This window comes from Camelus dromedarius, chromosome 2 (genome assembly GCF_036321535.1).
Source record: "Camelus dromedarius isolate mCamDro1 chromosome 2, mCamDro1.pat, whole genome shotgun sequence".
NCBI lineage: Eukaryota > Metazoa > Chordata > Mammalia > Artiodactyla > Camelidae > Camelus > Camelus dromedarius.
The window spans coordinates 40,391,506-40,405,050 of NC_087437.1; the positions used below are offsets into that span (position 1 = coordinate 40,391,506).

The 13,545-nt window shown below is 37.0% G+C and overlaps 1 protein-coding gene across 3 annotated transcripts in view; it reads left to right on the forward strand.

The window, feature by feature from the left end:
• GPR160 (G protein-coupled receptor 160) overlaps positions 1 to 13,545 on the forward strand; it is a 40,376-nt gene that overhangs the window by 22,469 nt on the left and 4,362 nt on the right. For all 3 annotated transcript variants that reach the window (XM_064492714.1, XM_031451032.2, XM_031451043.2), the window contains one exon: positions 10,649 to 10,767. The gene's annotated coding sequence lies outside the window, so the exon portion shown is untranslated. The remainder of the gene's footprint in view (positions 1 to 10,648; positions 10,768 to 13,545) is intronic.

Below are 13,545 nucleotides of genomic sequence, written 5' to 3' on the forward strand. Positions count from 1 at the left end.
CTTAGATCAGTTGCATTCACAGTGTTGTGTAATTATGACCACAAAAACTATCCACAGCTAACCAATGTCGATTATTACATTTCCTTTCTAAACAACTTTTTTGTTTTCCTTTGAGTGGTCTTTTTTCTTTTTTGTTTCTTTATATTTAATACTAATTCAGCCGCAAACTCTTCTTTATTCTGTAAATCTCTTTAAGTACACTCAGAGGTATCTGGAATTTCCGTCTCCCTGTAGAAACTTCCCCCAAAGCCATATGCGCTACTCTGATTTAGATTGTGTGCTCTGCCCCTGGGTGGACAGTCTTCTCCCACTGGGGCTCCTTCTTCCTGTCTTCTCATCCCATTTCCTGGATCCCACGTCTGTCTTTTTCTTAGTTTATTCCCTCCGTTTGATGAAACGTGCCTTCCGTTGGCTTCCTCAGACCTTTGTGTAATGCAGATATTTTTGAGACGTCACATATCTAAAAGTGGCTTTGTTTTATATCTATACTTAATTAACTTTAAATTAATTGATCTAATTTGGCTTGGTATAGAATTCTACATTGGAAATTAATTTTTCTCATTAAAGACTTAAAAGCTTTTTAAAGTAAACCAAATACTTAAATAGTTCATATAGTAAAGAGCTATACCTATTTGGAGATAACTTTTTTACTTTTTCCCTTATTCAGTGTATTTAATTTTTTGAATACTTAATACATTGACATGGTTAGGAGAATTTTAATAGTAGGAAAAGGGTATTGAAGTCTCCATCCCATGCATGACCCCACTTGCCAAGTTCCTACATGTGTAACAGTTGTTTCTAACTTCTTCAGTGTCTTTCCATGGTTTCTTTATGCATATATGGAACATTTTTGACAATGTATCTTTTTTCTCACGGCCTTTACATGAATGGTGATGTGTTCTATGCACTGTTCTGTATCTTTTTTCTTTGACAATGTGTCTCAGACATGTCCACATCAGTACTTGGAGTTTCCTCATTTTTAACAGATAACTAACTGCATAGTATTGCATTGGATGGATGTGTCATAATTTATTTCACTGTTGCCATATTGACCGATGTTTAGATTGTTTCCATTTCTTTGTTGTTATAAAGTGCCTCCATGAATAATCTTACAAATACTTCATTTTTCATGCATGCAAGTCAATCTATGGGATAAATCCTTAGGAGTGGAAGTGTTGACTCAAAGGACATATATGTAAGTTTGCGATTTTGATAGACATTGTCAAATTGCTTTTCCTGCCTCACAGATACGCTCTACTGACGAATTTGGGGGTCGCCTATCTTTTAAGAGGCAAATGTTATACGTTTAAACTTCTGGTTTTCTTTTTACGAGTGATGCTGACCATCTTCTCATATATTTAATAGCCCATTTTCCCTTTTTGTGAATTGTCTCTTCATATTTTGTTCATTTTACTGTGTTACTCTTGGGCTTTTGATCTTTTTCCTGTTTGATTTCTAAGAGGTTTTTTATAGGGAGATTAATATTTTGTACTGTTTTTTTCCCCCAGTTTGTTGTTTTCTTTTGATTTCACATATGGTTTTTATGCCAGGAAGTGCTGTTATTTGGTTGAACTTCACAGTTTCTTAGAGTTAAAGGTATCTTTGGGTTCTAGTGATGCTGAGGAGCCTGACCCCATGCTGATTATACACACACACGTATACATCAAAAATACATAGCTTAATGAATTATTGCAAGGTGGACACAGTGGTTAACTACCACTCAGAAAAAGAGCTAGACTGCTGCTCCGCAAGTCCCTTCCCCCAGATAACTTGAGTCCGAGTAATCTCTCTCTCTCATTTCTAAAAATAGTTTTACCACCCAAGTGTGTAGCCCTGGGGACTTTAGTTAAGTCTTACCCTTTCTTTAAAAAGTACTTGAAGAGGGAGGGGATAGCGCAGTGCTAGAGTGCGTGCTTAGTATGCACGAAGTTCTGGGTTCAGTCCCCAGTACTTCTGTTTAAATAAATAAATAAACCTAATTGCTTGCCCCTCCCCAAAAAAACAAACAAAAAAATAGTTTTTAATCTCCCCCCACAAAAAGTATTTGAGGTGTCTTTTAAGTCTTTTAATCCATAGATCACTTCTCCATTCCTCTATTCAAAAACTGGACCACTGGACCTTTAGTTTTCCATGAAGACCTTTGCTGACTGCACACTCATGGTGAAACTCGTTGTGTCCTGCGCTCCTCTGTATTTATTTCCTTGTTTAAAAATAGATTTATCGGAGGGAGGGTACAGCACAGTGGTAGAGCGCATGCTTAGCATGCACAAAGTCATGGGTTCGATCCCCAGTACCTCTGTTAAATAAAAAAAAATGATAATAAATATTACTTTCCCCCTAAAATAGATAAAAAGTTTTATTGAAGTGTAGTTGACATACAGTAAACCACATATATTTAATGTGTACACTGTGATACCTTTTGCCGCATCTACACCCATGAACACACCATCACCATCAGGATAGTGAATACATTTATTACCCCTAAAGTTCCTTGTGCCCCTTTGTAATTTCTCCCTCCTCTCCTCCCTATCTCCTCCACAACTAAGGATCTGCTTTCTGTCATTCTAGGTGAGTTCATATTTTCTAAGATTTTATGTAAGTGGAATCATGCAGCATTCATTGTTTTTTTGCCCAGCCCCTCTTACTCAGTGTAATAATTTTGAGGTTCTGTGTTGTTACATGTATTGATAGTCCTTCCTTTTTATTGCTGAGTAGTGTTCCATTGCATGGATATACCACTGTTTTGTTTATCCATTCACTCATTGATAGAAATCTGGATTGTTTCCAATTTGGTGTCCTCTGCATTTCTTGCAAATTGGCAATTGGATCCAGAGATTTGATCAGACTCAGATTCAGCCTGTGGGAGGCACAAAATGTCTGGTTTCTCTCCTGTTATGATGATGGCAGTAGGTGCTTAATGCCTACATCTGTTAATTCAGGAGTGGAATTCTAAGTCTACAATGTATTTTTCATTTGTAATTTGGCACACTCTTTGAAGAGATGCTTCCCCTCCTTACTGCGTGGTTACCCAGTGGTATGTCTCATATGAGGCATGGTAAGTGTTTTATTCTTTCCCTTAATTTACCTGTTTTCATTATATCCATTCCAAGTCTCTTAATTCTTTATATAAAACCTGTTTTGGGTCTTTTTTCCTCTTGGGAAACTGGTCATCTCTTTGTTATCTTTGTTTAGAAATCTCTGACATGCCTCAGTATGAGTCTGTTTTCTTCCATCAAGGTGGAAGGTTTTCAGTCTTAAAAAACCTTCAGTTCTAGACAATATTATAGCCTTTTCTTCCTTGATTTCTTTCTCTCCCGTTCTTCTTCTGTGACTCCCATTATTCAGATTTTGTACCTGCTTGATTGGTTCTCTATTTTCTTATCTTCTTGTTCTGCATTTTCTGGGAAATTTCCTGAACTTTATATTCTCACTCTTCGGTTCAGCTTAACATTTCTGCGAAAAATACTTTTATTTTGCCAGAGTGATTTCTTATTTTCTGTGTTCTTTTAAAAAGCCTCCTATTCTTGTTTCATGGATGCAGTATATTCTTCCTGAAAACAGTGGAACTTCTAAATAATGTTTTTTTCTAGCATTGTGTCTCTTCCAAGTTTTCTTTTTAATTTTTGTGGTTTTGACTTTTTATAGTAGAGATTTTCTTCCAATGTCTGGGAATCTTTGGGCATCTAGTCATACTTCTAAACAGGGTGTTATCCAGAATGTTTCATTAGGAAAGACTCAATGTCTTTAGATATTTCTTCTGGTCTGACCCCTAGAGAAGGATTTTTGAATTTCTATGTTTTGTAATAATGGTATTCCTGAAACCCAAGTGGGGAAAAGAAGGCTGGAGAGGTCTCCATTTTTAATATGTGAGTTTTTACTCCATCTCTGTTTTCAGCATGGTACCCCTCCATCCTCAACTCTTGCCACAGTTTAGAGACTGTTTTACCCTTGCCGGAGGACGAGATCTCCATCCTTATTTCCTAGCTGGGGAGAGGCAGTCACCTGTTGCATTGAGCTGGGGAGGGGATCTGGAATCTGTTTCATTTGCAACCAATCCTCCTGTTTTTATCCCCATCTTTTTTTGCATCCCTTTCAGAGTTACCTGAACCAACAATTCCTGAGCCTTTTGAGGGCCCTGAGGTGTAAAGTAGGTTGAGGCTGTGCTTTCTGCATTGCTGGCATCCTTTAGTCTATTATCAGTATATATGATTCATCTGAAGATTCTACTAAAAACGTAGATTTGAGAGGTCCAAGTTGAGCCTGAGATTTGGTGTTTATAATAAGCTCGGAGGTGATGCTTATGCTCCTGCTCCTGTCTTCTTGGAAAAAGAGCAGCAGCTTCATTGGAGGTTGTGTCATAATTTATGTAGCCAACTTCCTATTGTTGGATATTTAAATTAATTCCAGGTTTTTACTTTTAAATTCAGTACTGTGAGATTAACAGCCTTAAAATAAATTAATATAACACACTCGTTTTCCATATTCACTTTGAATTTTGAAAAATGTATACTTTTATTGAACCACCACCCCAGTCCAAACATAGAACATTTTCATCTCTGCAAAAAGTTCCCCAGTGCCTCTGCCCCAACCTGGCCCTAGGTTTCTGGCCCTCAGATTAGTTCTGCTGTTCTAGAATTCCATACAACTGGAATCATACAGCCTGCATTCTGTGTGTCAGGTTGTTTTTGTTCAGCGTGTTTTCGAGACTTGTCCCTGTGTAGCAGGTACCTTATTCCTCTTTATTGCTGAGAAGTATTCCACTGTATGGGTAGACGACAGTTTATTTATCCATCCTCCTATTGAATACATGGCGTTTGGAGCCATGGCGAATCAAACTGCTCTATGTATTTGTGTATAAGTCTTTTTGTGGACATGTGTTTTCATTTCTCTTGGGTAAACACCTAGGGGTAGGACTCCTGGATGCAAGGGTCATTGAATGTTTAACCTCCAGGCCGTTAAGCAGCGTCTGAGAGGTCTCGTTGTTCTACTTCCTTGTCAACACATGTGTTGTCAGTCTTTCACATTTTAGCCACTCCAGTGGGTATGCAGCAGTATCTCATTGTGGTTTCCATTTCCCCGATGTGTCTGTTCAAATCTTTTGCCCATTTTTCTAGTGGGCTAATTGTCTTACTGAGCTGTAAGAATCCGTTCATATTCTGAGTCCAGGTCACTGGTCAGATATTTATTGTATTTTCTCCCCATCTGTAGCTTGCCTTTTCGTTTTCTTAACTATGCTTTCAAAGAGAGGTATCTTTTTCTTTTTAAATAAAGCCCAGTTTATCAATTTGTGTATGTGCATGAGCACATGTGCATGTCCTAAGAAAGCTATGCCCACTTACAGTGGGTGACTAATGTCCCCCCCAAATTCTTGTCCACCTGGAATGTGACTTTATTTGGAAATAGGCCTTTGCAGATGTAATTAAGGTAAGGTCTTACCGAATTAGAGTGGGCCCTAAATCTAGTGACCAGTGTTCCTACAAAAAGAGAAAAGAACACACACAAGGGAGAAGGCTGTGTAAAGATGGAGGCAGAGATAGGTGCTACCTTCTTACAAGCCAAGGGATGCCAGGAGCCACCAGAAGCTGGAAGAGGCAAGGAAAGATGCTTCTCTAGAGCTTTCAAAGGGAGAATGGCTCACAAAAGATAAATGTTGGGGAGGGTGTGGAGAAAAGGGAAAGCTCCCACACTGTTGGTGGGAATGTAATTTGGTGTAGCCACTTTTGAGGACTGTATGGAGATTTCCTGAAACAACTAAAAACAGACTTACCATATGATCCAAAAATCCCACTCCTGGGCATCTATCCAGAGAAAACTCTAATTTGAAAAGATACAAGCACCTCAATGTTCACAGCAGCACTATTTACAATAGCTAAGACACAGAAGCATCCTAAATGTCCATCCTGGACAGCAGACTGGATAAAGAAGATGTGATGTATATATATATATACAATGGAATACTAGTCATTCATAAAAAAGAAAGAAATATCATTTGCAGCAACATGGATGGACCTAGAGATGATCATACTAAGTGAAGTAAGTCAGAAAGGCAAATATCACATGATATTACTTAAATGTGGAATCTAAAAATATTGCACAAATGTAGTTATTTATAAAACAGACTCACAGACATAGAAAACAAACTTATAGTTACCAAAGGGGGAAAGGGGTGGGAAGGATAAATTAGGAGTTTGGGATTAGCAGATACAAACTACTATATACAAAATAGATAAATAAGGTCCTACTGTATAGCACAGGGAACTATATTCAATATCTTGTAATAACCTATAATAAAAATAACATGTGTGTAACTAAATCACTATGCTGTACACATGGAAGTAACACAACATTGTAAATCAACTGTTATTTCTATTAAAGAATAAAAACGAAAACAAAAAAAAGGGGAGCATGGCTCTGCTGGCACCTTGACTTCAGACTTCTGGTCTCCAGAACTGTGAGAAAATAAATTTGTTATTTTGAGCCACCGAATGGTAATTTGTTCTGGCAGCCCTAGGAAATGGATACATGCACCTAGGATCATAAAGATTTTCTCCTGTTGGCTTCTGAAAACTTCAGTTTCACTTCTACATTTTAGTCTTATAATCCATTTTGAGTTTATTTTTGTGTATGGTTTGAGGTAAGGGTTAAGGTTAATTTTTCCCACATGGATATCCACTTTCTAGCACTATTTTTAGAGAAGACTATCCTTTGCCCCATTGAATTACCTTGCACTTTTGTTTAAAATCAATTGGCCATAAGTGGGTGGATCTGCTTCTATATTCTCTTCTGTTCCATTGATTTATAGGACTGTCCTTATGCTAATACTTATTTTATTTCTGTACTTTTTATAGCAAGTCTTAAAATCAAGTAGTGTAAGTTCACCAACTCTGTTGTTCTTAAAAATTATTTTGGCTCTGCCAAATTTACATTCCCCTATAAATTGTAGAATCAGCTTGCCAATTTCCACAAAAAACTTGCTGAGTCTTACAGTCCCTTGTATGTCTTCATTAATTTAGACTTCTTTAATTTCCTTCTACAATGTTATAAATTTTCAGAATGCTTGCATGTGCTTTCTCAAATGTATCCCTAAGCGTCTCATACTTTTGATGCTGTGACATGCTATTTCATTTTCCAGTTATTTGTCATTGGTATATAGAAATACAGTTTTTAAAAAATTAACCTTTAACGTGGCCAAATTCACTGGTTACTTTTAATAGCTTTTATTGCACACTTTCAAAGCACATGATCATGTCACACGCATGATTAGACTCTTCTTTCCAGTTTACTTGCCTTTTATTTCTTGTTAATGCCTTACTGCGCTGGCTAGGACCTCTAATAAAATGTTTAGGAGCACTGGAGGGTGAACATCCTTGTATTTGTCCTGATTTTAGGGGGTAAGTGGCCACTCCTTCATCGGCATGAGGTTAGATGCAGGTTTTTCATGGATGCTTTCTATCTGGTTGGGAAATTCCCTTCTGTTTTTTTGTTTCTGTGAATTTTTTTAAAAATCACGTTGGATTTTGTTAAATGTTTTTTCTACATCTGTTCAGATGATCATATAGTTTTTCTCTTTTATTCTGTTAACCTGATGAATTACATTGATTTTCTAATGTTAAACCAAGCTTGCATTAGCTGTGATGTATTAGGATATATTATTCCTTTTATATATTAATGGATTTAATTTCACATATTTTTGTTAAGGATTTTTGCCTCTGTGTTCTTGAGGGATGTTGTTTTACAATTTTTTTTTGAAATGTCTTTGGTTTGGTTATAAGGGTAATTCTGGTCTTGAACAATGAACTGGAAAGTGTTTCTTCTGTTCTCCTTAAATTTGGTATCTCTTCCCTAAGTGTCTGGTAGAATTCATCAATGAAGACATCTGAACCTAGCCTACCATTTTCTTTGTGGAAAGGTTTTTAAGTATAAAATCAGTCTCTTTAATAGGGATTTTTAGGGATCTTTTTGAATGAGTTTTGGTAGTCAGTGTCTTTCCAGAAATTTTTGTTTAATCACAGTTGTCTCATTTATTGGAATAAAATTATTCGTAATAGTCCCCTATTATCTTTTTAATATTTGTAGGGTCTGTAGTGAGGTTTCTCATTCCTAATTTTGGTAAGTTCTTTCTCAGTTTGGTTGGAGGTTTACAATTTGATTGGGTTTGTTTTTTTTTTTCCCAAAGAACCAACTTTTGGTTCATTATTTTTGTTTTAAAATTTTCATTGTTTTCTACTCTTTATTATACGCTTCTTTTAGCATACTTTGGGTATAATACACTCTTCTTTTTCTTAAGGTGGAAACTTAGGTCACTGAATCAAGACCTTCTTTTCCAATATAAGTAAATATAAGAATATCAGAACACAATGAAAAAGCAATTAATGTAGTATAAATTAAAACTGAATTTTGCTTTTGCTTTTTTTAATATATGTATTTGCATGGTTGCTTTTCAAAGTTTTTTCTACTATAGCTTTTATAAATTCTAATATAATACATGCTGTGAAAGAAATGTTAACGGATGTACAGTAAATTATAAGGAATTGTGTATGTCATGATAGACCGTAACATATAACCACAGAATCGTTGCAGCTTGATACAGCAAACTTTCATTTCTTGCTTACACTGTACATCCATCCTGAGTCATCAGGGGCGTTGCTCCACTGCTCCACAGTCACTCAGGGGCCTAGGTTGACAAGAGATTCCACTACCTTGAACTGTACCTTCTGGATGGAGCACATGGCCTCTACGTTCCCTGTGGCAGGGGAAGAGAACACTGAAGGGGCTCTCATCTGTAATTAAATGCTTTGTCCTCATAGCCCTTCAGCCAAAAATAGCCACATGGGCCTACCTCACTGTAAAGGTCAAAGAACTAAAATCTTCCATTGGGCCTAGAAGCAGAGGAGGAGTAGCTGTGAGTGAGCATAATTCTGTACCTCAGGAAAAAAATTAAAAATCACCTACTTTTAGATAATTGCTATATCTGTCTTCCTGCCTGGCCCCACTGACCTCTATGGCCAACCTTACGTTTGGGTTGGTGGAAACTCCCTATGGTCTGACCAATCATTGATTCCTATTTTGTTGTATTCTATCCTTGCAACTATTACCTGATTTTATTAGTATATAAGGGAGACCTGGGAAAGGGCAGATCAAGAATCCCTTGCTAGTTCTTAACAACATCGAATTAAAAAAAAATTTTTTTAAACCTTGTTTTAGAATATCTGAAAAATCTGTAAGATCTGGTAACAGTGGTTTTATCTATGGAAGGAAACTGGACTTGGATAGTGATGAGTAGGGGTGAGGGGTGTTGAAAGAGTGGGTGGGTAAATAATTTTCACTGTATATACTTCTGTAACTTGAATTTATACAATATAAATTATATTACCTATTTTAAAATTAAAAACCTGTTTTCTGTATTTTAATTTCCTATACTGAATCAATTATACTTTGTAAATGAACAAAACATGTTTCTTTAAAGGCTGTCAGAGTTGAATGACATTTTTTTCCACTGAATTTTGACCTACCATGAAGCAAGTATCACATTTTGAAATTTTTATTTATATTTACATTTTGGAGGAATAAAATCATTTACCCAAATAGATCAGTTACTTAGTTATGATCCTTTGAGTACCAGCAATCACTCTTATTTGGAAAGCTCTTTCACATATATATTTATTGGGTCCCTTTCTACATTTCCAGTAGTGAGCTGAGCCATAATTGTGACTTACTGAAGACAGTAAGCTTTGAGATCAGACCTGAGGTTGAACTTCAGCTTCGGCACTTACCAGTCATGCATCCTAGGGAAATGTGCTTGTTAACCCCCGAGCATTTCCTCATGGGGAAAAGTCCTATATACCTTTCATGATTGCTGTAAGGATTAGGTAAGAGGTATGTAAAACCCCTGGACAAGGCTCAGTACATTATTTCTCCCATAGGCTCTCTCTGCTCAGGAAGTCCATTTACAGTGCTAATCTCATTTTCTGTGTTAACAGTGGACCAGAATGGTAACTGTGTTCATCCCCTCTTCCCATTGTTTACTGCAGATGGTTTTGTTAAACTTTTCTGAGATTACGTAACACAACTATTTGATTGTAATAATGCTATGAAGTTACTTACCTTTTTTCACTCTTAAACTGTCATGAATGTACAGCGGGTTTTCCAAAAACTACATGATGTGTGATACCGCCACTGATTTTATGGAGAATTCACCTGCTGTTGTGCCAGACACTAAAGCCACTTGTGAAGTGTAAAATAGTGCCACTCTGCTCATTTAGTTTTTTCTGTTTGGAGAAAATAAAGCAGTTTTTCACTTTAAAAAATGTTACTTATGTTAACATGCAACAAGTGTCAAAAAGTCCTGAAATGAAACAGTTTGAGAACTACCAGTTTAGACTCGGACCCTGTGGGTGGCAGTGTGAGCAGGATTTCTGTAAACAGATGCCATGGAATCTGCACCCGTATCTCAGGGTCGTTGGTGCTTTTCAAACTATGTATCCCCTTTCTTCCTCTTGCTGGAAAAAAGAATATAAGCAGTTAGTTACTGGCTCTAATCCCACAGAAAATTACAGTTTTCCTATGCAGAGATCAGGAAACAGTTACACTGAACTCAGGTCATTTAGATGGCTATTCATGATAGTGGTGTTTGTTTTCTGTCTCACAGAGCTTATTCCCATGGCATTCTGGTATGCCAGGAACCAAGAATAAAATGATCAAAGGCTGTAAAGCTGACATAAAATAGGAAGCTCGTCAGACAAGAAAAGTCCTACTGGGGAAGGCAAAGTAAGTATGGTGTGTTGTTAAGGATCAACTGGGTTATAAATGGAAAAGCAGAGAATGTCAGTGGAAAAAAATCATGGTTTGTTTCCTTCAGGCCCTGCTAATACTTCTAAACTGGCCAGATCACAGAGTAAGCTGCCTTGAAAAGGACTTCCACGTTAACTTAAGTTGTATACGGCACGTATGATTTAATTCATAAGTAGTTTAAAACATCACACAGGAAAAGGATCATAGCTTAATAAATCTCTGACATCATCGTAGTTAAAGTGAACATTTTTCAAGGGACTATTTGGCCTATCAAAGGATTTCTGTCTCGTCCTGGGAGGCCTTTTAAAAAAATGAAATAGTGGAATTTTGAATACTTTTAGTGGTTTATGGGGGAAGTGGAGTATGAGATTGTTATCACCCAAGAAAGTTTTGATTGGCTTCCATAATCATGGCGTTCAGGAACCACTGTAAAACAACCAGAACCTCATTTTCCGACATACTTCCTTTTGACTGCTTTTTATTGCCTCAATTTGTGTATCTTCCTTGGGCCTTACTTTTCTCATCTCTAAAGTTTTTCCCAGCTTTACAATTCTCTTATGTATTCCATTTCTTCTTTCTTCCAACCTTCTGAGGAGGTTCTGAAGAGGTTCGAGGTGGCTGTGGCTGATCGTCCTCCCCCTTCTCTCCTGACCTTCCCTAGTCCCTGGGAGACACTCAAGGGTTACTTCCCTCCTTCAGGGGCTAGCCTGCCGTCCTGGCCTTCCAGTCGGCTCCCCCTGGATAGTCAATGGTGAAATGGAAATTTGGGACACATCCCTTCGATGTCATCTACTTAAACACAATTCCATAGCTTTACTTAATTTTGGATTGGAGTTACAAAGGATAAAATAATTTTATACTGATAATTCTTAATTTCTTTCATTCTAGACATAATTTTTTTAAATAGGTCTTTATATATCAACTTCCCTACCCTCATTCTAAACCAACATTTTTCTATTTAAAACTAAGTCTGTTTTTTCCTTGGCACAAGGGAGGAGTTAACATGGTTTTACCATTCCTTCTGGAATAGAACTTTTTGGGGGGAGAGGATAAAATATACAGTATATTGAATATAGGGGAAAAAACTGAGTGTACAAAAATAACTTGTTTCATTTGTTCTTTTATACCTATAGTTATGAAAATAGGTATGGATGATTTTTTTATGGACTGTCTTTACATACACACATGTGTGAAAGCAAATACATTATTTGTGTACCTTAATAATCTGAGCTAATGACATGGTAGATTTATGGCCATGTATGTTAAAGAAAAAATGGAAATAGCCCTTGTTAAAGAACAGTCAGGCAGACTTCATTAAGAACCACTGCAATAGGTGTGGGGACCGCAGCAATGGGACTCTGCAGTTGGGGTGGGGGGTATGGAGATTGGACTCAACTCCAAATACAACAAGGAAAAGTGGGAATTTATAGCCGAAGAATGGGGGGGGGGGGGTCAGTGAACTATCACCAAGGAAACACCAGGGTAAGGGGAATTCTAGTTAAACTTACCTGCCAGAATTCCTGCTCAAGGCAGATGAAGGTGATTAGACCCAGAAGATGGGGGGGATGAGAAACCTGATCAGATACCGAGGGTGAGAGATTCTAACTAAACCAAGTTAGCAATATTCTTACTAAAACTGGACAATGAAAAGACAAACACAGAAGCCCGAAGTCAGGGCTAGTTGAGAAGTGTTGAATTCTCTTCTCAACCAGGAGAGACTCTCTGTTAAGTTAGGGTTCATTTTGTCAAAAGAACTAGTAGCCCTCTCCCACAACTTCTTGTCTTTATCCTCAGACAGTATCCTCACCGCTTCCTTGAAATTAATCATCCGTTATCTGCTTTTAGGCAAATTCAGTTTTTTACTTTTCAGACTTGATTCTTATTTTTTTCCTTAGAGTTTGAGAAATTCAGAAAGACCTATAATACTGCCATATTAATAACCTGATGTATATACCTTTTGAATCTTTTTCTGTACATGTATAATGTCTTAAAATAATATGTTTCTGCTTAAGTTTTTAACCTACATTTTACTTAACATACTGTGAAAATTTACATGATTATTTTTAACATTTAACAAATTCACAAAGTATAACAACATTTAACAAGTATAGAAAAGGTAGAGTGAAAATTAAGTCTTTTAATAGCTGCAAAATAGTACATCATAAGGATGTACTGTCTTTTTTTTTTTTTTTTAATGGAGGTACCTGGGAGGCTACCACTGAGCCCTACCCCCACCCCGTGTGTCATTTTTAACCCATCTCTACATTCATGGGTAGTTTTGTTTGGGTTTTGTTTTGCTGTTACAAACACTGAAGAGTCTTGCAGAAACAACTTTGGGTCAACTGTGTTGTTTTGTTTTTTAAGGATAATTTCTTGAGTTTCCTTCCTTTTCCCATCCTTTCCTGATTTTTCTGACCTTTCTCTTTCACTTTTTTTCCTGCTTCAAATGCATTTATAAATCAAGCTCGGCTCTTGTTCCTTTGCCCTTACCGAGCGCTTCATAATGCTCTCAGGTGTCCCTGCTCCTTCCTGCTGTTCTTTTGTCTCTCCAGGTGCCATACCTGAAAGATCTGATCAAGAAGGTTAATCTTTCTCTCTTTCCCTTACCAATATTCTCATTATTTTCAGCTGAACCATCTGTTTTATATCTTTGAGCTTAAGATTTGATCCGAATGTTAATCCTGCGGTTAAAAACCTTTGAAAATTGCTAAAGGAGCTTCATAAGCATTATCTGAATTTCACTGACAAAAAGAG